This window comes from Ceratotherium simum, chromosome 3 (genome assembly GCF_057802395.1).
Source record: "Ceratotherium simum simum isolate JZ-2026a chromosome 3, ASM5780239v1, whole genome shotgun sequence".
NCBI classification, from domain to species: domain Eukaryota; kingdom Metazoa; phylum Chordata; class Mammalia; order Perissodactyla; family Rhinocerotidae; genus Ceratotherium; species Ceratotherium simum.
The window spans coordinates 30864127-30885863 of record NC_141902.1 but is presented as its reverse complement, the minus strand read 5'-3'; the positions used below and the strand labels follow the sequence as shown (position 1 = coordinate 30885863).

At 36.3% G+C, this 21737-nt stretch overlaps 2 pseudogenes; both read right to left on the bottom strand.

Moving 5' to 3' along the window:
- Positions 1-8991: 8991 nt before the first annotated feature.
- On the bottom strand, positions 8992-9939 carry LOC101399003 (olfactory receptor 4F3/4F16/4F29-like; annotated as a pseudogene).
- A 2597-nt stretch (positions 9940-12536) lies between these two features.
- On the bottom strand, positions 12537-19020 carry LOC147917517 (olfactory receptor 4F3/4F16/4F29-like; annotated as a pseudogene).
- Positions 19021-21737: the final 2717 nt, after the last annotated feature.

Below are 21737 nucleotides of genomic sequence, written 5' to 3'. Positions count from 1 at the left end.
TGATCTGTGCGTCTGTTTTTGTGCCAGTACCATGCTGTTTTGGTTACTATAGCTTTGTAGTATATTTCGAAATCAGGGAGTGTGATACCTCCAGCTTTGTTCTTTTTTCTCAGGATTCCTTTAGCTATTCAGGGTCTTTTGTTGTTCCATATAAATTTTAGGATTCTTTGTTCTATTTCTGTGAAAAATGTTGTTGGAACTTTGATAGGGATTGCATTGAATCTATAGATGGCTTTAGGAAGTATGGACATCTTAACTATGTTAATTCTTCCAATCCAAGAGCACGGAATATCTTTCCATTTCTTTGTGTCTTCTTCAATTTCTTTCAGAAATGTTTTATAGTTTTCGGTGTACAGATCTTTCACCTCTTTGGTTAAGTTTATTCCTAGGTATTTTATTCTTTTTGTTGCAATTGTAAATGGGATGGTATTCTTAATTTCTCTTTCTGCTACTTCGTTGTTAGTGTACAGAAATGCAACTGATTTTTGTATGTTGATTTTGTATCCTGCAACTTTACCATATTCGTTTATTACTTCTAAAAGTTTTCTGGTGGATTCTTTAGGGTTTTCTATATATAAAATCATGTCATCTGCAAATAGTGACAGTTTCACTTCTTCCTTTCCAATTTGGATCCCTTTTATTTCTTTCTCTTGCCTGATTGCTCTGGCTAGGACTTCCAATACTATGTTAAATAGGAGTGGTGACAGTGGGCATCCTTGTCTGGTTCCTGTTCTTAGAGGGATAGCTTTCAGTTTTTCACCATTGAGGATGATATTAGCTGTGGGTTTCTCATATATGGTCTTTATTATGTTGAGGTACTTTCCTTCTATACCCATTTTATTCAGAGTTTTTATCATAAGTGGATGCTGGATCTTGTCAAATGCTTTCTCTGCATCTATTGAGATGATCATGTGATTTTTGTTCTTCATTTTATTAATGTGGTGTATTACGTTGATTGATTTGCGAATGTTAAACCATCCCTGCATCCCTGGAATAAATCCCACTTGATCATGGTGTATAATCTTTTTAACGTATTGTTGTATGCGATTTGCTAGTATTTTGTTGAGGATTTTCGCATCAATGTTCATCAGTGATATTGGCCTGTAATTTTCTTTTTTTGTGTTGTCCTTGTCTGGTTTTGGTATCAGGGTAATGTCAGCTTCGTAGAATGAGTTAGGAGCTTCCCCATCCTCAATTTTTGGAAGAGTTTGAGAAGGATAGGTATTAAGTCTTCTTTGAATGTTTGGTAGAATTCACCAGGGAAGCCGTCTGGTCCTGGACTTTTATTTTTGGGGAGGTTTGTGATTACTGTTTCGATCTCCTTACTGGTGATTGGTCTATTCAAATTCTCTACTTCTTCTTGATCCAGTTTTGGAAGGTTGTATGATTCTAAGAATTTATCCATTTCTTCCAGATTGTCGAATTGGTTGGCATATAGCTTTTCATAGTATTCTCTTATAATCTTTTGTATTTCTGAGGTGTCTGTTGTAACCTCTCCTCTTTCATTTCTGATTTTACTTATTTGTGCCTTCTCTCTTTTTTTCTTGGTGAGTCTAGCTAAAGGTTTGTCAATTTTGTTGATCTTTTCAAAGAACCAGCTCTTGGTTTTATTAATTTTTCTATTGTTTTTGGTCTCTATTTCATTTATTTCTGCTCTGATTTTTATTATTTCCCTTCTTCTACTGATTTTGGGCTTTGTTTGTTCTTCTTTTTCCAGTTCCTTTAGGTGCATTGTTAGATTGTTTATTTGAGATTTTTCTTTTTTGTTGAGATAGGCCTGTATCGCTATAAACTTCCCTCTTAGAACCGCTTTTGCTGTATCCCATAAATTCTGGCATGTCGTATTTTCATTTTCATTTGTCTCCAGGTGTTTTTTGATTTCTTCTTTGATTTCTTCGTTAACCCAGTCATTGTTCAGTAGCATTTTGTTTAATCTCCATGTATTTGTGGCTTTTCTGATTTTCTTCCTATAGTTGATTTCTAGTTTCATACCGTTGTGGTCAGAAAAGATGCTTGGTATTATTTCAATCTTCTTAAATTTATGGAGACTTGTTTTGTGGCCTAATATGTGATCAATCCTAGAGAATGTTCCATGTGCATTTGAAAAGAACGTGTATTCTTCGGTTTTTGGATGGAATGCTCTGTATATACCTACTAGGTCCATCTGTTCTAGTGTGTCGTTTAAGGCCAATGTTTCCTTGTTGATCTTCTGTTTGGATGATCTATCCGTTGGTGTAAGTGGAGTGTTAAAGTCCCCTACTATTATTGTGCTACTGTCTATTTCTGTTTTTATGTCTGTTAATAATTGCTTTATATATTTAGGTGCACCTACATTGGGTGTGTAGATATTTACAAGTGTTATATCCTCTTGTTGGATTGTTCCCTTGATCATTATGTAATGCCCTTCTTTGTCTCTTTTTACAGTTTTTGTTTTAAAGTCTATTTTGTCTGATATGAGTACTGCTACCCCAGCTTTCTTTTCATTGCCATTTGCGTGGAGTATCTTTTCCATCCCTTCACTTTCAGTTTGTGAGTGTCTTTAGGTCTGAAGTGTGTCTCTTGTATGCAGCATATATATGGGTCTTGTTTTTTTATCCAGTCAGCCACCCTATGCCTTTTAATTGGAGCATTTAGTCCATTGACGTTTAAAGTAGCTATTGATAGGTATGTACTTACTGCCATTTTTTAACTTTTTTTTTTTTTTTCCTCAGTGTTGTAGTAGTCCTTCTCTGTTCCTTACTTCTTCTATACAGAATTGATGGTCACTTTAGTTTGACCTCTGTCTGAAAGCTGTACTCTTTAACTCCCCTCCTCCCTCCTTTTATGTTTTGATATCATATCATAGGAGAGATGTGGCCTTATTTGAATACTGATATAAAGAAACCAATAGAGAGGACAGACTAAAGACGCAGTACTCAGAGGGAATATTTACCAGAGCAAGGGCCCTGAGGAAATAAACAGGAATGAGATCTAGAACTCGTTCATAGAAAAGGCCCTGCACTGGTCCTGACTCCCCCTAGCCAATCAAATTGTGTCCCTTAGAAGTTTGAAATTCAGGATTCATAAATGCTGGTCAGACTCCGCTCTCCGCTTAAACTGAAGTGATGTAGCTATAGGGGTGGGACATACAGAGAAGTACAAATGAGAGACCGCACGACCTCAGCGGGTTGGAAGAAAAAATGGTTTTAATTTCTTATTCTGCTCCCATTCCTCTTCCAGTTCCTGGTGGTTCTGCCCTTGGGTTCCACAACATACTTCTGCATGAAAATAACTCCTCTCTTCTTGTTTCTGTTACTTGCAACCAAACATTTTGACTAAGAAATCAACAGGATTGGGTTTTGACCCCAACTTGATCATTTTCCAGGCATGTGACTTCTAGGCTGAGGCTTCTCCATTTATGAAGCAGACATAACAAAACCTACCTCACAGGGTTCTATGAGCTTTAAAAGACAACATACGTGACGCCCCTGGAGTGTCATAGTTGCTCAGTTATTATTAGTTCCTTCCCCTTCGCCCAGAGATGGCTTGAGGAAAACAGAAAACTCTGCACAGATAGTTCATTTTACATATAGTACTGAGCTCTTGGGAACAGATACTAAAGAAAATCCCATGAACAAAAGTGGTTGTAGATTATAGAGAAGCCTGAAGCTTCCTGTGGAAATCTGAGAAAAGATGAGGCATAATGCAAGAAGACCTTTCCATCCAAGGCAGCCACATAAGCATCTCTTCCCCGTGTCTCTGCCAAGCACCCTTGCCTCTGTTTCTGCTCCCACCCCACCGTCAAATAGTTATAAAATAACAATTCACCTAGGAACCTATCAGGAAGATATATTCTGTCAAAGCATTCTGGTTTCTCTCTCTTTAACCAAAGACACACATTCCTTAAATTGTGTTCTCCATAAGAAACAAGATTGTGTCTCATATCCTACTCTTCACAGCACCTAAGAGTGTAATTCCCATAACAGGAAAACTTTAGGCAAAATGATAAATTCATTTTTCCTCCCCAAATTTTCTTTTCTTTTCTTTTTTCCTTCCTAAAATGGGGAAAATAACAGTGCTTGCTCCATAGAATCGTTGTGAGGAATATACGAGACTGTGCTTGTAAAATATTCACTGTCTCACCAGTGATGACAAAGATGAGGGTGACAGTCCTATAAATCACTTTTAGCCTTTATTCGTTCCTTGGAATACTTGATCAAGAGATTTGGTGATGTCTCATGTTGATTTTACGAAGGACTTCTAAGATATCTGTTTTATTGTTGTAACTATTTTTAAATAACTCCAAATGCTTTTAAATTAAATTCCAAGATCTCTTGCCACAAACATGGCTGTGAAACTAAGATTTGCATGACACAAGTTGCCAGAATTGTTATTTATAAAAGTCAATTTGCATATATCTAATTTTAAATCAAATAACAAGTGAAAAGAAATCTGATTTGATTCATTATATAATATTTACACCATGAAGACTGAGGGATAGACCTCAGAAACCTAGGACTTACACTCAACTCCACATTTTCCTTTACTACCAATAGAAGTAATCACTACGTTAAAGCAATTTATCTTCAACTCATCCCCACTTTCCCATTGCCACTTCTGCTCCATTAGTTCATTCTCCTGTAATTTTTTTACCTGCACTACAGAAGCCATTTCCTCACAACTGTCCTGCCTGCTTCTAGCTTTGGACCTCTCAAATTCATCTCCCACACTGTCATCGAAGTCATCTTCTAAAACCCAGACCTGATCATGTTACTCTCATGCTCATGTTACTCCCATTACCTACTACTGCTAATAATCCAAGCCACTAGATATATCTATATTGCACCCTCCATCATATGACCTCTTCCTAACTCTCCAACCACACCTATATACCTTATGATCCAGCAGAAAGAAGACTTTTAGAGCTCCGTAATTATACCTGCTCTTTTACAGTACTCCACACCTTTGTTTGCACCCTTGTTGTTTGCACTGTATGCAATGTCCTTCCATACCTAGCTGGCAACCTCTTATTCAACTTCCAACGACAAACTCCACTTTATTCTCCTCTGAGACTTCTTCTTTTTTTTAATATATATTTTATTTTATTTTTTTTGGTAAGGAAGACTGGTCCTGAGCTAACATCTGTTGCCAATCTTCCCCTTTTTGCTTGAGGAAGATTGTCGCTGAGCCAACATCTGTGCCCATCTTCCTCTACCTTGTACATGGGATGCCGCCACAGCATGGCATGATGAGCAGTGCGTACGGAGGTCTGCACCCGGGCATCCGAACCCGCCAATCCCGGGCCACCAAAGCAGAGGGCGCGAACCCAACCAGTACGCCACTGGGCCAGCCCCTCCTCTGAGACTTCTAAGCAGAGTTGTTGATTTTGTCTATGTCACCACTGTACTACAGATATAGACATAGATAGATGCATCGATAGATACAGATATATAGGTATAGATATGCATCACTTATGATATTTACATGCTGTATTGCGATAATTTGTTTCCATGTCTCTCTCCTCTACTATGCAGTAATATCCTAGAAATCTGCAATTATGTATTACTCATCATTTTGTCTCCATTCCTAACTGGTGCATATCAAATTATTCTGAATACTGCTTAATGCCTTTAGACTTTGAGATTGTTGACCTACCTCCAACTTTCTAATTATAATCCAAGTTACTGCATCACTGTTCCTGGAGAGAGAAAATGAGCTAACCAGAAGCCTCCAGTATAGGATACACTTTGGCATTTATGTCTTCTTACAACTAAATAAATAGTAACTTGAGGATACACATTAGTTACTTTGAGTTTGGTTATCAGAATTTATTTTTCCAAACAGAGGTTACTTCTGGGAATGTTAAGGAAATTAGGTTTCTAGGCAACCAAGTGGAGATCCAGTTCTTACATAGTAATGAACCTACAAAGTCCATCCAGAATTTCTAGATGACTCTTCTGTCTCTTTACACTGCAATGTCAACCATGGTTAATTATTAATAAAAAATGTTTAAGCCTCTACTCAACTTTTCCTATTCATATGTAGTTCCGGATTCTCAAGACAAATGAGGGAAATGTCAAAAGTAACTCTGTCTCCATCTATGTTTTTTATCCTTGCTGTTTACTATGCAATTGGACTACATCGAGTCTCTTTCATTATTATTGCCATCACAGGCTTCACAGTATGTAAAGCTAGAGTAAAAACAGTCATGTCATCATCATATTGGCCAAATATTTCTTCCAAGGTTGATTTGTTACAGCAGCATCACTAAAATTGTCTTCTTTAGAATCATTTTATGTCAATTTTTAGCTGTATCCCTTGAAAATTCAACAGAGGCACAAAATTAAAGAAATAAAAATGTTAATAAAACAATACTATTTACAATAAACCAAAAAGAATAAAACACTTAGGAATAAATTTAACCAAGGAGATGAAAGACTCATACATTGCAAACTATAAAACATTGATGAAAGAAACTGAAGAAAACACAAATAGAAAGATAGCATGATTTCATGGATTGGTTGACTTAATTTTTTCAGAATGTCCATACTACTCAAAACCATCTACAGATTCAATGCAATCCCTATCAATATTCCAATGACATTTTTCACAGAAATAGGAAAAGAAATGCTAAAATTTGTATGGAACTACAAAAATCCAAATAGCTAAAGGAATCTTGAATAAGAATAATAGGCTAGAGGCATCACACTTTCTGATTTCCAGTTATATTACAAAGCTATGCTAATCAAAAGAGTATGGTACTGGCATAAATAAAAGACATCAATGGAACAAAATAAACCAATGGGACAGCACAGGGAGACCAGAAATAAACTCACACATATACAGTCAACTAGTCTTTGACAAAGGCACCAAGAATACACAATGAGGAAAAATAGTCTCTTCAATAAATAGTGTTGGAAAAACTGGATATCCACATGCAAAAGAATGAAATTGGAGCTTTATCATACGCCATGCACAATAATCAACTCAAAATGAATTAAGGACTTAACATGTAAGACCTGAAACTTAAAAACTCCTAGAAAAAAGCATAGAGGAAATTTCCCTTACATTGATCATGGCAATGATTTTTTGGATTTGACACAAAAAGTACAGGCAACAAAAGCAAAAATAAACAAGTGAGACTGCATCAAACTAAAATGTTTCTGCACAGCAAAGTAAACAATCAACACAATAAGGCAACCTACATAATGAGAAAAAATATTTGCAAACCATAGTAAATACATATTTTAACAATGAATTAACAATTTTAAAGAAGTCTAAAATAAAATATGAAGAAAAGTGAATGTGAAAGACTAAAATAACTTCCTAAAAGAAATCTGAAATGTGTCAGTGGTTTAAGAATATAGATTCATTACAAGGATCTACCAAAAATTGTTAACCTACAGGGATATTGGTATACATGTGACATTTTTAAAGAATCTTGTAATAAGTAGGCATTAGTATAATTTTTATCATAATTATTAGTTTGTAAATCAATAGCTTTGTTTGTTTATAGATTAGAATGATTTCTTGTCTGGTCTGTATTATCTTTGGCTCCCAAAAGTTCTAATGTGCCTCAGCTGTTCGGTCATGGAAACCATCATCCACTAGTAGAAACAGATAAAGGAATGCAGTAATATTTATACAGGAAATTCTAGAAGCTTACTTCTGATAGCTGCCAAACCTTGGTAGTAATAAGAAAAGTTATAGTGAATGCCCTTTAGAGTGTTCAGTAGAGTAGAAAAGTGATAGAGACAGAGGAACACTGTTTAATTGCGGATTGTTAATAAGTGACATAAATAAAAGCTGTGGATGAGACCATGGATGAGTGATGATATTATTATCCGACTATAAAATAACCAGGACCCTGTTTAAGAAATTTCTTGTTGGGCTGCAAATAAAGAAAGAACTTGGAAACAATAAATAATCACGTGACACTGGTACCAATGAAAAGAGTACTGGCGTCACTGGTGTCACTTCCGCTATCATAGGGGTCGGAAATAGAAATGCAATAGACGGCCAGAGGTATATCTGTTAGTGGAAAGCTCATGAATCCAAATTAACAAGTGAGCTTAGGTTTTTTTTTCAACTTTTAAAATCTAAAGTGAGGAGAAAAGAGTTAACCAGGCGAGGTGATGGATGTGTTAATTATCTTGATGTTAGCAATCATTCCACAATGTGTATGTATATCAAATCATCATGTGGTACTCTTTAAATATATACAGTTACATTTTTCAATTATCCCTCAATAATGTTCGGTGTGTGTGTGCGAGACCTGATTCTTACCCTAGATCTCTCACTTAACATCTCTCTGCCTGAGTATTTTCAGCTATAAAATAAATGGATTGCAACAAATGATCTCTCAAATTCCAGTTCTAAAATTCCATGATTCTATTATACAATCAATAGTTCTCTAGGTAGCTGAAGGATGTGGGCTAACAGGAAGAAGGCAGATATTAAACTAAGAGGAAATAGAATTAAACCAACTAGGTATATGGCAATTTGGCAGGTAGTTTGAGAAAAGGATGTTAACCAATTCAAAGCAGAGAAAGCATAACAGTGAAAAGGAATAATAGACTAATTTTGAACACTGAATTGTTGAACACGTTCTCTGTTTGGCATCTTTTGAGAGATAAGACAATTGGAAGTGGTGGATTAGGGTGATAATCAGCTTTGCTTTGAAACATTTTACATAGTAATTATAAGGACATGAGAAGAAAGAATTTCTTAATCTATCAAAAAAATCAAGATGAAAATATTGTACAGAATTAATATGCATATTAAGGGAAATAATTTACATAAAAAATACAGCACAGGGTCTGAAACACAGAAAGCTCCAATGTTAGTTCTGTTTATCCTTATTATTTAGGGTACTAGAGATACACAGCAACAGGGTAAATGCCTAAATGTAAACTAGTACATAAAATTAATAAGGAGATAAAATTTCAATGACTTTATTTTCTCTGTTGTTATTGAGGGTAGAGCTAATTTTTTTTTTAATGCTTAGAGTATTTAGGACATCTTCCTATAACTCACAAGCTGACGGCAGAGTTTCTTCATTGCTGCCTTCATCTCCTTGTTCCTGAACGTCTAGATGACTGGATTCAGAAAAGGAGTGAGGACTGCATCAAACACAGCGAAAAACTTGTGCAAGTGTGATGAGGGGAAGGGCCAGGTGTAGAAGAAGATCAACGGTCCAAAGAGTAAAACCACCACAGTGACGTGAGCTGACAAAGTGGAGAGGGCCTTGGATAAACCACCTGAGGAGTGTTTCCAGACTGTGCCCAGAATGAAGATGTAAGAAATAATCAGAATGAAGAAGGAGCCCATGGAGATGAGTCCACTGTTGGCTGTGACCATGAACTCTAGTCTATTGGTCTCTGTGCAAGCAAGTTTAATGAGTTGAGGGAGGTCACAATAAAAGCTGTCCAATACATTAGGACCACAGAAGGGCAAGTCTACATCAAAAGCCAATTGGGCCACTGAGTGGACGAGGCCAAGGACCCAGGCTGCAGCCAAAATCAAAATGCACACTCTCAGGCTCATGATGGTCAGGTAGTGGAGAGGCTTACATATGGCAATGTATCTGTCAAAGGCCATGGCAATGAGCAGCACCATTTCTGTGCCCCCAATAGCATGAATAAAGAAGATCTGAGTTATACAGCCCCCAAAAGAGATGGCTTTGTGTTTCCTGAACAGATCATAAATCATTTTGGGAGCTGCAATAGAGCAAACCCCTAGGTCAAGAAAGGAGAGGTTGGCCAGCAGGAAGTACATGGGGGAGTGCAAGTGAGGGTCAGCCCTCACAGAGAACACAATGAGGAGGTTTCCCATCAGGCTTGCTGTGTAGAACACAGAGGAAAAGAGGAAAAGAAGAAGCTGGATCCCCCATGAATTGGAGAGTCCCAGGAAGACAGACTCAGACACCACAGAGTCGTTGGCTCCATCCATTTCCTCTGCAAGCAGAGTTGACACGAATTTTACCTGAAAAAGAGAGTAAAGAGGAAATCAACTTTGTGGAGAGTTATTGCCTGCATGAGTTTCATATTGTAAAGAAAAAATATCGCCTTACTTCATGAAGCCAAAACACATCTAATATAACCTCTTAAACAGTATTTGCAGAAAATGGACAGTAACTCATTGCTACAAATCACTGCTTCTAATTCTCCAGCCTCCCCCAAATTCTCTAGGTTTTGATAAGAGAAGATTAGGCAAAATCTTCTGCTGAATCAAAGGGTTATGCGAGGTAGGCTAGGAATGCCCTGGAATAACATAAGGGGAGAAAGAGGAAAGGAACTTATTGATTTCTCCCTCACAGCTTGTTATTCCTGCCCGTGGATGTCCCCACACCTCAGGCAATTTCTGATGACTTTCATTTTCCTTACTTCTTTGATCGCCTCCTAAATGCAGTGCTATCAGTCTCAATACTCACTCGTGTTTAGTCTCATGCTATTGCAGGTTTATCAGATCATGTTCACCTTTTCCTCATAAAGATAAAAGTTAATGTAGAATTCCTAAAGGTATCCGGCTATTGCCCAGCTCAGGGTGTGGAAGCGATCACAAAGCTTGAGTTGTGACAGCATAGGATAGAGTAAGGACAAGCCAGAAGAGAGATTTATGCTGCGAAACCTAAGCATGGGTGAGCTAAAGCAATGTAGCAAGCAAAATCCTACGTGATGGATATTTCCAGATCATTGTCCACACCATGTTCAATTTTCATGGTTCATGGAATGGCGGAAAGAACATAGTACTTGGAATCAGAAGAGTTGTGATCAAGTCCGATCCCTAAGTCTGTGGGAACTTAAGTTCTTTCTCCCATCCCTTCCACACGTGACTCACTTCTTTTTTTTTCCATTTAAGAAAAATATTTTATTGTGATAAAATACACATAACATAAAATATACCATTTTAACCACTTTTAAGTGTATAGTTCAGTGGCATTAAGTCCATTCACCTTTTTGTGCAGCCATAACGTTTTATCTTCCCGAACTGAAAATGTATACCCATTAAACAACAACTTCCCATTCTCCCCTGCCCCCCGGCCCCTGGCAACCACCATTCTACTTTCTGTCTCTGTAAATTTGACTACTGTAGGTACCTCATATACGTGGAGTCATACAGCATTTGTCCTTTTGTGTTTGGCTTATTTCACTTGGCATAATATCTGCAAGGTTAATCCATGTTCTACCATGTATCAGAATTTCAATTCTCTTTATTTATTGAGATGTAATTGACATACAACATTATATTGGTTTCAGGTGCACAACATAATGATTCAATATTTGTGTATATTGCAAAATGATCACCACGACAAGTCTAGTTATCATCTGTCACTGTACACCGTTAACAGAATTATTTTCTTGTGGTGAGAAATTTTAGGATTTACTCCCTTAGCAACTTTCAAATATGCAATACAGTATTATTAACTATTCGACTCACTTGAAATCAGTTCATCATCTGTGAAGTAAAGGGGCTGAGGCGGGTGATGCTGTGTAATCCATTCAAGTCCAACATTTCTATGATTTTATAACACAATGCTAGCCCAGTATGTAATGCAGCTCATCCATAATGATGGTATTCTCTGCATTAGACTGCAACCATGCTCACCATCTTTTCCCTCATCTTCAGTTGGTTATAAGTCCCTTATCCCATAGAAAGGCCTCTCCTCGTATTAATCCCCCGCTTCTCTAATTCTTTTTACACTATTTATATGACTCAATTGGCAAATTATTGTAAATTTGCTATATCATTTACTTTTCCCTTTATCATAACCATCTGTAATCAATCAGCAAACATTTACTAAAAGCCTACCATGCAAATGCATTGTTCCAGGACACTATATTGAAGTACTAAAATATTCACTACTCTTAAGTTTTCTATAATTTAGCACACAAAATATATAAATAGTAAAAAATGTTCTGTATAAAGAATGTCTAATAAGTAGTATGATGATAGAATTATTGAAGCAGGAAATATATCCATAAGCCAGGGCGATCAGGGCTGTCTTCAGAAAGAAATCAAGACCTACGCTGTGCTGTAAAATAAGAATATGATTTATGTGGATATACAGCTTCACATTTGAGCTTGAAGAACTACCAAGACATAATCAGGGAACATCTCCCACTCCAGAGCAGTGGTTGATGAGCTGTCTAGGGAAAAATAACAGCCCAAAACAAAACAAAAACAGTGGCCACTGTGTGTAAGACACCACAGTAACTCTTTTATATACATTATCTTGTTTGAGATTTACAAAAGCCATAAAAGATGGTATTACTAGCTCCTTTTTACAGTGACAGAAATCAAGACTAAGAGAGGAGAAACATGTTATAACAGTAAGTGATAGAGCTGATATGGATACTCTGGTCTGCCTCTTAACCAGTATGTAAAGAACACTTTGCCTTTTTCTCACGACTTTGCTTGTAGGACACACCATAGTCCCTCTCGGGATGCCCCATGTTCTACTCTGAGCAACCTAGGAAGATCTAAGTGAGTGAGAAAGAAGCTTTGTCCTCAAGTGTTCATAAGCATCTGGGTTTCTTAAGCTACCTCAAATGCATTTATAATTCATCCTGACTGTTCAAATAACCATGGTAGGAGAAAGCAAATCTGTATAATACCTGCATCTCAGAGCATCCTGGTTGAGTTTCCAGACTGCCATTGTCTTGATCCACATGAACTTCTGTAGCTTCCCATAGAAGAGACTCAGCTCTCACTGCTCTCTAATTAATAGAGAAAACAAAGGTGCTCTGTCTCCAAGTCAAGAAATGAAATAAAACCCAGAACTAAACCAAGTCAGATTCTATGCCCACTTACAAGACTGCCTCCTAACCATTCTGATTCCCTTTGTGGATCTCAATCTTGCATAGCAATAGGTTAAAAAAAAAAAAAAAGACTTGAGTTTCAGACTGTATGTGCTCTTTCTTCTCATTTGTATTGAATCTTGCTCATCAAGCTTGACTAAAGCTGCTTCTATCAGACAAGGTAACATTTAATTCTTAACATTTAACTTCTACACAAAACAATCCTATCACCAGAAAGATCTATCCAACACTGGCCTTTGGGGAGTTCAGCATTGTACACCATATCCCTAAGCTATTTCTATATTTGGCACCAACCCACTCATTTAAAGACCTCGCATGTGACTATTTCCAAAGAGTTAACACATTCAACCTCCCCCTGGTTAAAACTAGCACTAACTTCATGCACTAATAGCTATAAAAATGCTATTATTGTAGGAGATATGGCTAATTGGCACACAGGAGAATACTGACCAAATGATCTTGCAGAGACTTGAGATCCCCAATATGAGTTCATTTATCCAAGGGATTTGTCACCAGAATCCTGATGGACCAATAGAGGAAGCTATTAATGAGTCAGAAAATGGAGGAAAAAGAGATCAAAAAGTTTTTTAAGAAACACCATTTTCTTTACTTACTTTCAAATATTTATTTTGTAAGTAAGCTTAAAAAAGGATTTCCAAGGAATATTTGAATATAATTTTCTTAAATTTGTAGTAAAATCAAGTCCAGTAAAGAACCTTGACAGGTAAAACAGAAAACTTGATAGAAACTTCCAGGGTGCACATGTGTGTGTTTTAATTATTTGTGAGGCTATCCTTCTCTACAATCAAAATCTAGCATATACATAATTCACATGGCAATGTTTAGCTATAGATTCTATTACATGATCCATAATTTCACACTAAAAATAATACTTTTAAGTCAGAAACAACTGTAGTGTGTTAGACTTGGTTATGGATTATGAATCAGAAGATCTAAATTCTATTCAAGTTTGGCCAATAACTCACTGCATTGCTTAGGATAACTCACTTCATATCTCTATAGTATTATTTCCCCATCTGTAAAATGAGTAGGCTATAGAAAATGATTTTTACAGCCCCTTCCAGTTCCAAAGCTTCCTATGTCATGTACAGCTGTAGTATTCCCATTGATTCACGGGAGAAAGGAAGAGAGTACAAAAAGAAGAGATAAACATCAAACAAAAAGTATAACATAGAAGGTCTTTTGTTGTGTATATTACTTAGCAAACATAAGAAAGAGAAAATTTAGAAGATAAATACAAATCAATCTTGGCATTTTTACTCCCTTTAGAAGTGGTAAACACAAATTGTGAGACATAGTATATCTCTTTGGTGTGAAAGAGAGAGAGAAAAGAAAACCTTTTCACGTTATGTACAGCATTATAACTGCCTAACTCCACTGGCTCATATAAGTAAAAGGGGAAAAAAAGCTTACACAGACAAAGGAAAAAAATTAGCTAAATGAGAAAAAAAATCCTGCTAAGCTAGAACATAGTTCCATTCATTCACTGACATTAAACTCCTACAAAGAGTTGGTGTGGGAAAGAATATACCACATTTTAGAAAGAGCCAGCGGCTAAGAGAGTGGGTGTTTAAAGTATGCACCACTGAGAGAAAGAAAGAAAGTAAGACCGGAGAGGAGAGGAGAGGAGAGGAAAAGAGAGGAAAGGAAAGGAAAGGAAAGGAAAGGAAAGGAGAAAGAAAGAAATACATTACCCCTAGAAGCTAGGAACGTGGTGGAAAGAGCTTGGACAGAGTGTGAGTCTGTAGCAACTGGGGCAATATGACTCTGCGTGTGGAACATCATTCTGCCTTGTCCTTACCTACCTCCACCACAGGCTCAGAGACAGAACGTTTGACAACAAGCAATGATGGATCCAGAATGAAGAGTAGACCCCAATCTAGGCATATGGAAAAACTACATATTTGGAACTCTCATGCTGAATTTTCATCAAAAAAGAGGCTAAGAGAAAAGAGAAAGGAATGATTGGAGGAAAGAGATGGGAAGAGGATAAAAGGATACATAAAACAAGATAATAACGCAAATTAAAATGTAGTAGGAAAAAGTGTGAGATTACAAGTGTGCTTTTTAAACTGTAAAATGCTAAATAAATGTGAGGCAATGTTTTAAACACAAATATTTAAAAATTTAAATTAAAAAAATTAAAAATAAAAAGAGAGCTAGCACAAGATCTACACAATTTAAAAAGGCAAAATAAACATGGAAACAAATAGCAGAGAAAAGACTCCAGAAGAATATTGCTACAAAGCAGATGAAATTCGGGAGCAAATATATCACCATGAATTTTTTAAACTTACAGGATTGATTAACTTTATAAAAGACATAGAGTTTTAAAATCTCAGAAAGATATGCCAGAAAAAGAGATTAAATATGAACAGACATATCTCAAGAAAGAAACAGTAGGAAACAGGGGCCAGCCCGGTTGCATAGTGGTTAGGTTTGCGTGCTCTGCTTCGGCAGCCTGGGGTTTGCAGGTTCAAATCCCGGGCACGGACATACTGCACCGCTTATCAAGCCATGCTGTGGCGGCATCCCATATAAAGTAGAGGAAGATGGGCACGGATGTTAGTTCAGGGCCAATCTTCCTCAGCAAAAAAAGAGGAAGATTGGCAATGGATGTTAGTTCAGGGCTAATCTTCCTCAAAAAAAAGAAAAAGAAATAGTAGGAAACAATTAATCACCATTAATATTAAGGTAAAATTGGAAAGAGGCCAGGGAAAAGCAATCACTGCAGAAATGCAACAGGAGAGAGATAAAGACAGGGAGAAGAATCCAATGACGTGGAAATGAATTAAGAGATTAAAAGGTGTAAGAGAAGATATAGATATGAGAGATTCAGTTTGCACAAAATTGGGGTCCCAAAGAAAACACAGCAGAAGAGAACACATCTTTAAGGCTACCACTTAGGAAGACTTTCCAGAAATAAAAGAAGACTTGACTTTCTGAATTGAAAGAGTACCCCATCCGAAAAACAAAAACAAAAAACTCTAACACGAAATGTTCAACAAGACATACATTTGACAAAATACAACACATTTTCTTCATGAAAACTCCTAGAAAACCAGGTTCCCTAAATTGTAAAGAGGAAGAAAGCTATTAAGCTTGAAATTTATAAATGACGCAAGGAAATATTGAATATATATTGATTTGAATGAAAATGAAAACGTTTAGATCAGTGTCTAAATTTTCAAACAAAATCCTCTTCATTCAGAAGGACAATTAGTAATATGAATCAAAAGTCTTAAGAATATGGTTACTCTTTCCCCAGTAACTACATATTTAAGATTTTATTCTAAGAAATAGAAAAGTGCAAAAGGACGTATTATAGCATGCTTCCTATTAGTCATATTTGATGACTCACTAAATATAACACAAAGGACAGCTGGTTTAAAAAATTATGGTCCAAACTTCCAGTTATAAAATAAATAAGTCCTAGGGGGTGTAATGTACAATATGGCGACTATAGTTAATAACGCTGTAGTATATATTTGAAAGTTGCTAAGAGAATAGATCTTAAAAGTTCTCACCATAAGAAAAAAAAATTTTGTAAGTATGTGTGGTGATGAATGTTAACTAGACTTATTCTGCTGATTATTTCAATATCATTTCAAATATCAAACCATTATATTGTACACTGAAACAAATATAAAGTTATATGTCAATTATATCAATAGAAAAATAGGATACATTTTTTTTTGGTGAGGAAGATTGGTTCCTGAGCTAACATTTGTTGCCAATCTTCCTCTTTTGGCTTGAGGAAGATTGTTGCTGAGCTAATATCTATGTCAATCCTCCTTTATTTTGTATGTGGGATGCTGCCACAGCAGGGCTTGATGAGAGGTGTGTAGGTCCATTCCAGGGATCTGAACCGGTGAACCCTGGGCCACTGAGGCAGAGTGCACGAAGTTAACCACTATGCCTCCGGGGTGGCCCCGAAAAATTTTAATACACAAAGGGAAGACCAAAAGAGGAGTGCCAACATATCTTTCCTCAAGCTTGAGAGGGTCTGATCGTTTAGCTGAGGTTCACTGGCAAATTTGTGCAGGGGTGACGGTAAAGATCTGTCAGAAACATTGATTGCAGCATTGAACATTACTCTTCCTGTCTTTTACTAACAATCTATTGCTGTTGATGATCGTTTGGATGCTCATAGATGGCAGCACAGTTTCATAACAAGTTGCCCAACCTACACGTGAATAATAACGCCTTCATTCAACACCTGCTGCTGTTCATTTGGTGACTCAGAAAGAAAAATGAGATACTCTTTGAATAGTTATTTATACTATTTCTGAACATATATTTATTTGTCAAACTAGTTACTAGATGTATATAATATACTTTATCACATGAAAGTTTAATATATTTCTCCATTATATCTTTCTATCTCCAGTTTTGTAATAAATTTTCTTTTGAAATTTATACACTATGTATTTGCTTTTTATTTAGTTATAAAGCTGGTTTACGTAATATAGACATATTTTGCCCTTCTATTGATTTGTTCATAAATCAGTGTCACCTCTTTTAGGTCCAAAATATTCAATCCGTTTATAATTTTTTGATATTCACCTAGTTTTCTTTGCCGTATAAAAATAATCATTGTTTGGGAAATAATTGGTGTAAAACCAATTATCATACACACTGAATGTTGCAGTAGTTTACATCTTCTGGTCTCAAAACATTTTGTTAACTAATAATTTTAAAGTTTCCTGAGTTGTCACTCTATGATTTATCCCAAATTTCACCTTCCAATCATAACCAAACCTAAAACCCTTAGTACTAACTAAATCTTAGTGTGGATGGGCAAATCCAGATGTTAGAAGCCTCATTTTCAAAGGTACCTAGGCAATTATCTTCATTTTGCTCATTCTACCAGTATATAGACACTGAAAAACTCAAAGGGCATGAATAACAGTACATATGTAGATTAGGAGAGATATGTCTTTGAGAACAACTACCAAAGAGAAGAGTAGACAACATTTTGTTTTAATGGAAAATGTGCCTAGAATGTGATTTCAGCCTTCACCAAAGTCTTCAATCATAAACAAAAAGGACACTACATTCCAAGGCTGAATTCATTCCTCCTCAATATTTTCATGATCCTTAGGGCAAAGGTCCCTATGAAAACTGACCAGATCAGAACAGAGACTTTGAGGGAAGATTTCACAGTAGCTATTGAAATCACTAACTAAACTGAAAAGATTTGTAAAGAGTGCAAAGAGATTAATTTCCAAGGGTAGTCAAGATGAATCTGAATTTCTTCGATTGTGCTTGAAAGAACTCTTCCTGAAACTAAAAAACTTACCAGTCTCCTCATTTCCACCTTCATCTCCTCGTTTCTAAATGATAGATAATAGGATTCATAAAAGGAGTGTTATAGGCATCAAAGATGGCTAATATTTTATCCACATGCATAAGGTAGGGAATGGCCATGCATACACAATAACACAAAGACCAAAGAAAAATACCATCACAGTGATGTGAGCTGAGAGAGTGGAGAGAGCCTTGGATGAACCACCTGAAGGGTGTTTGTGAACTGTGACCAGGATGAAGACGTAAGACACAATCAAGACGAAGAAGGTGCCCATGGAGATGAAACCACTGTTGGCAGTGACCAGAAACTCCAATCTATATGCGTCTGTACACGCAAGTTTGATGAACTGAGGAAAATCACAATAAAAGCTATCCATTTTGTTGGGACCACAAAAAGATAAGTTTACAACAAAAGCCAGTGGGGCCACAGAATGGATGAGTCCAATGGTCCAAGCAACAGCTAAAGGGAAAAGATGATCTTAGGCTCATGATGGTCAGGTACTGGAGGGGCTTACAGATAGCAATGTGTTGGGTCATAGGCCATGACTATGAGCAGCACCATCTCTGTACCTCCGACAGTGTGAATAAAGAACATCTGAGTGCCACACCCTTTCAAGGAGATGACTTTACTTTTTCTGAAAAGGTTGTAAATCATCTTCGGAGTTGCAATGCTGGAAACACGTGTGTCAACGAAGGAGCGATTTGTCAGCAAAATGTACATGGGAGAATGTAAGTGTTGGTCTGAGATGATTGTGAGCACAATGAGGTTTCCTAACATACTTGCCATATAAAATACTGTGAAGAAAACGAAAAGAAGAATCTGAATCTCCTAAGAATTGGTGAGTCCCAGCAACAAAAATTCAGACACCATTGAGTGATTTTACTCCATCCATCAACTTCATGTGCAAGGCTGATCCTAAGTTACCTGAAGAGCATAAGAGGGAGAAAAACATAATTTTTAAGTTGAAAAGGAAGTCTTGGCTATAGAGGGACACAAATGTCAAAAACTAAAGATTGTCTTGCCATTTTACACAGTCCCTTAGAATTTACATGGTACAAGAACCACAGAGAGCCAGCAGCAGAAATTTTTCCATGCCTAGATCATTGAATCATATGATAAAGGCCAAACTAAATTGTCTGGGCTTTAGTGTGTAATCAAGAAAGGAAACTGTAGGCAAAGTCACCTTAGAATTTAAAGAGCGGCACATTAGGAAATAGACTTATACTTTCTAATTTCTACACTGAAATATGTCACAGAATAGAAATATGTGCATAAAGGCACAGAGAACTGTGTGGAAAGGTGCTCTAATTTATTCTTTTTAATGGCTTCCTAAGCTAGGGAGTAAATTATGGATACACCATAATTTACTTACTGCCTGCCTATAATAGGGAAATAAGCACTTTCCTCGTTTCCAATTTCTTTGCCCTTACAGACAATGCTGCAAATAAATATGAATATATATATACGTTCTTGTACGTTAATGCTTTTCTTTCTGTGTCATAGATTCCCAGGAGTGAGATTGATGGGTCAAAGTACATATATTTTTAATTTTAGTAGTTTTGCCTGATTGCTGTCCAAAAAGGTTGTAACAACACATATTTCCACAGGAAGAAATGTTAACCCCTTTTAAAACTGTTGCCAGTATAGAGAGTGTAAAGTGATAGCTCATTGTTACTCTAATTTTCATTTCTCTGACAATCAATAAATTTGAACATGTTTTTTCTTGCTACTTGGATTTGCTCTTCTGTGAATTGCCTATTTGTGTCTTTTCCTATCTCCTATTGTGCTGTCTTTTTCTTGTCAATTTGTAAGTTTTCTTTTTATATTACAGATATTAAGCTTTTGTCACTTATGTATTTTTTCTAAATAAATTATCTTTTAATTTTGTTTATGATATTTTGCTATACCCCAGTTTCAGTTTTTATATGATTGAAGACAGCTATTACTTGTTTTATAGCTACTGAGTTTAGTCTTGTTTAAGATCACTCTAGCTCCTAGAGCATACTTGTACACCCTTTGATTTTCTTTCAATATTTCATTATTTTTAATTTTCTATTTAGAACTGTGCTCTAATATTTTTGCAAATGTTTTAAAATATAAGTCCACTTTTAATTTCTTCCAGATGAATAGAATTATAATGACACCATATGTTATATGATCACTCTTTCCCCACTAAATTTAACTACCATTTTTGCATTATGCTAAATTCTCAGATATTTTGGGATCTGCTTCTGAATTCTTTATTCTGTTTCCACTGATATATTTTCTACTTCTGTAGAAATATCAGAGTATTTCACAACAATGGCTTTATACTATTCACTATATCTGATAAAGCAAGTCCCTCCTTCACTGTTCTTATAGTTCATTCTTTCTTGACTATTCTTGAACATATATTATTCCTTATAAACTTTAAGATCATTTTATCCACTCCCCCCAGAAAATTCCTTTGGACTTCTGATTTGGATTGCATTAAATTTATATATTAACTTTGAATGAAGTAGCATTATTATGATGGTGTCTTCTCATTCAAGAACTTGGTTCAGGGCCGGCCCTGTGGCTTAGCGGTTAAGTGCGCGCGCTCCGCTACTGGCAGCCCGGGTTCGGATCCCAGGCGCGCACCAACGCACCGCTTCTCCGGCCGTGCTGAGGTCCGTCCCACATACAACAACTAGAAGGATGTGCAACTATGACATACAACTATCTACTGGGGCTTCGGGGTAAAAAAAGGAGGAGGATTGGCAATAGATGTTAGCTCAGAGCCGGTCTTCCTCTGCAAAAAGGAGGACTAGCATGGATGTTAGCTCAGGGCTGATCTTCCTCACACACACAAAAAAAAGAACTTGGTTCATCCATCGATTTGTTCAAACCTTGGGTCATGTCCTACAAATAAGATTTTGTCTTTTTTTTTCCATATATGTTCTCTGCCTTCTTAGTTAAAATTATTCCTATGTATATTATAGCCCTTTTTCTTGGCATTATGGATGGAATATCTTTTCTCATTTCTATTTCTACGTTCTTCTTGCTGGAATGAAGAAAATGTTTATTTTTGTCTGTTTTATGTAGCCACCTTACTACATTCTGTTACTGGGTCTAAACTTTTTACTCAAATGTCTTGGGTTTTCTAGGTTTGTATAATGTCATCAACAAAAAAGGAGAACTTTTTTCATATCAATTTTTGCTGGTTTGATTAAGATGGTATTTACTTCATCATCCCCTTGTTAACATGAAGTCCTATACTAGTTTTTTCATGTTTATCTCTCTTGTCCAGTGATACATTCCTCTACTCTTATATTAAAATAAGATGCCAACTATTTTCCCTACCAAAATGTTCTACTTTGTTCCTACTTTCCCCCAACATCAATTGAGATGAGACCTTTAAAATACTTTTCTCCCCCTCTTCTCACTTCTTTTCCCCATTTAAATTAAATCAGTTCCTCTTTATCCTTCTGGAACTGCTATTTGTTTTACATATTATGCCTCCTGAATCTATCCTCCCTATTTTGTTTCCCTTCATTATTTCCATCTTCATCCTATGTGTTTTAAGATCTCCATTGCACCTAATATTCCAGCCTCAAATTTGGATTTCAAGAATAATCATCCTCTGT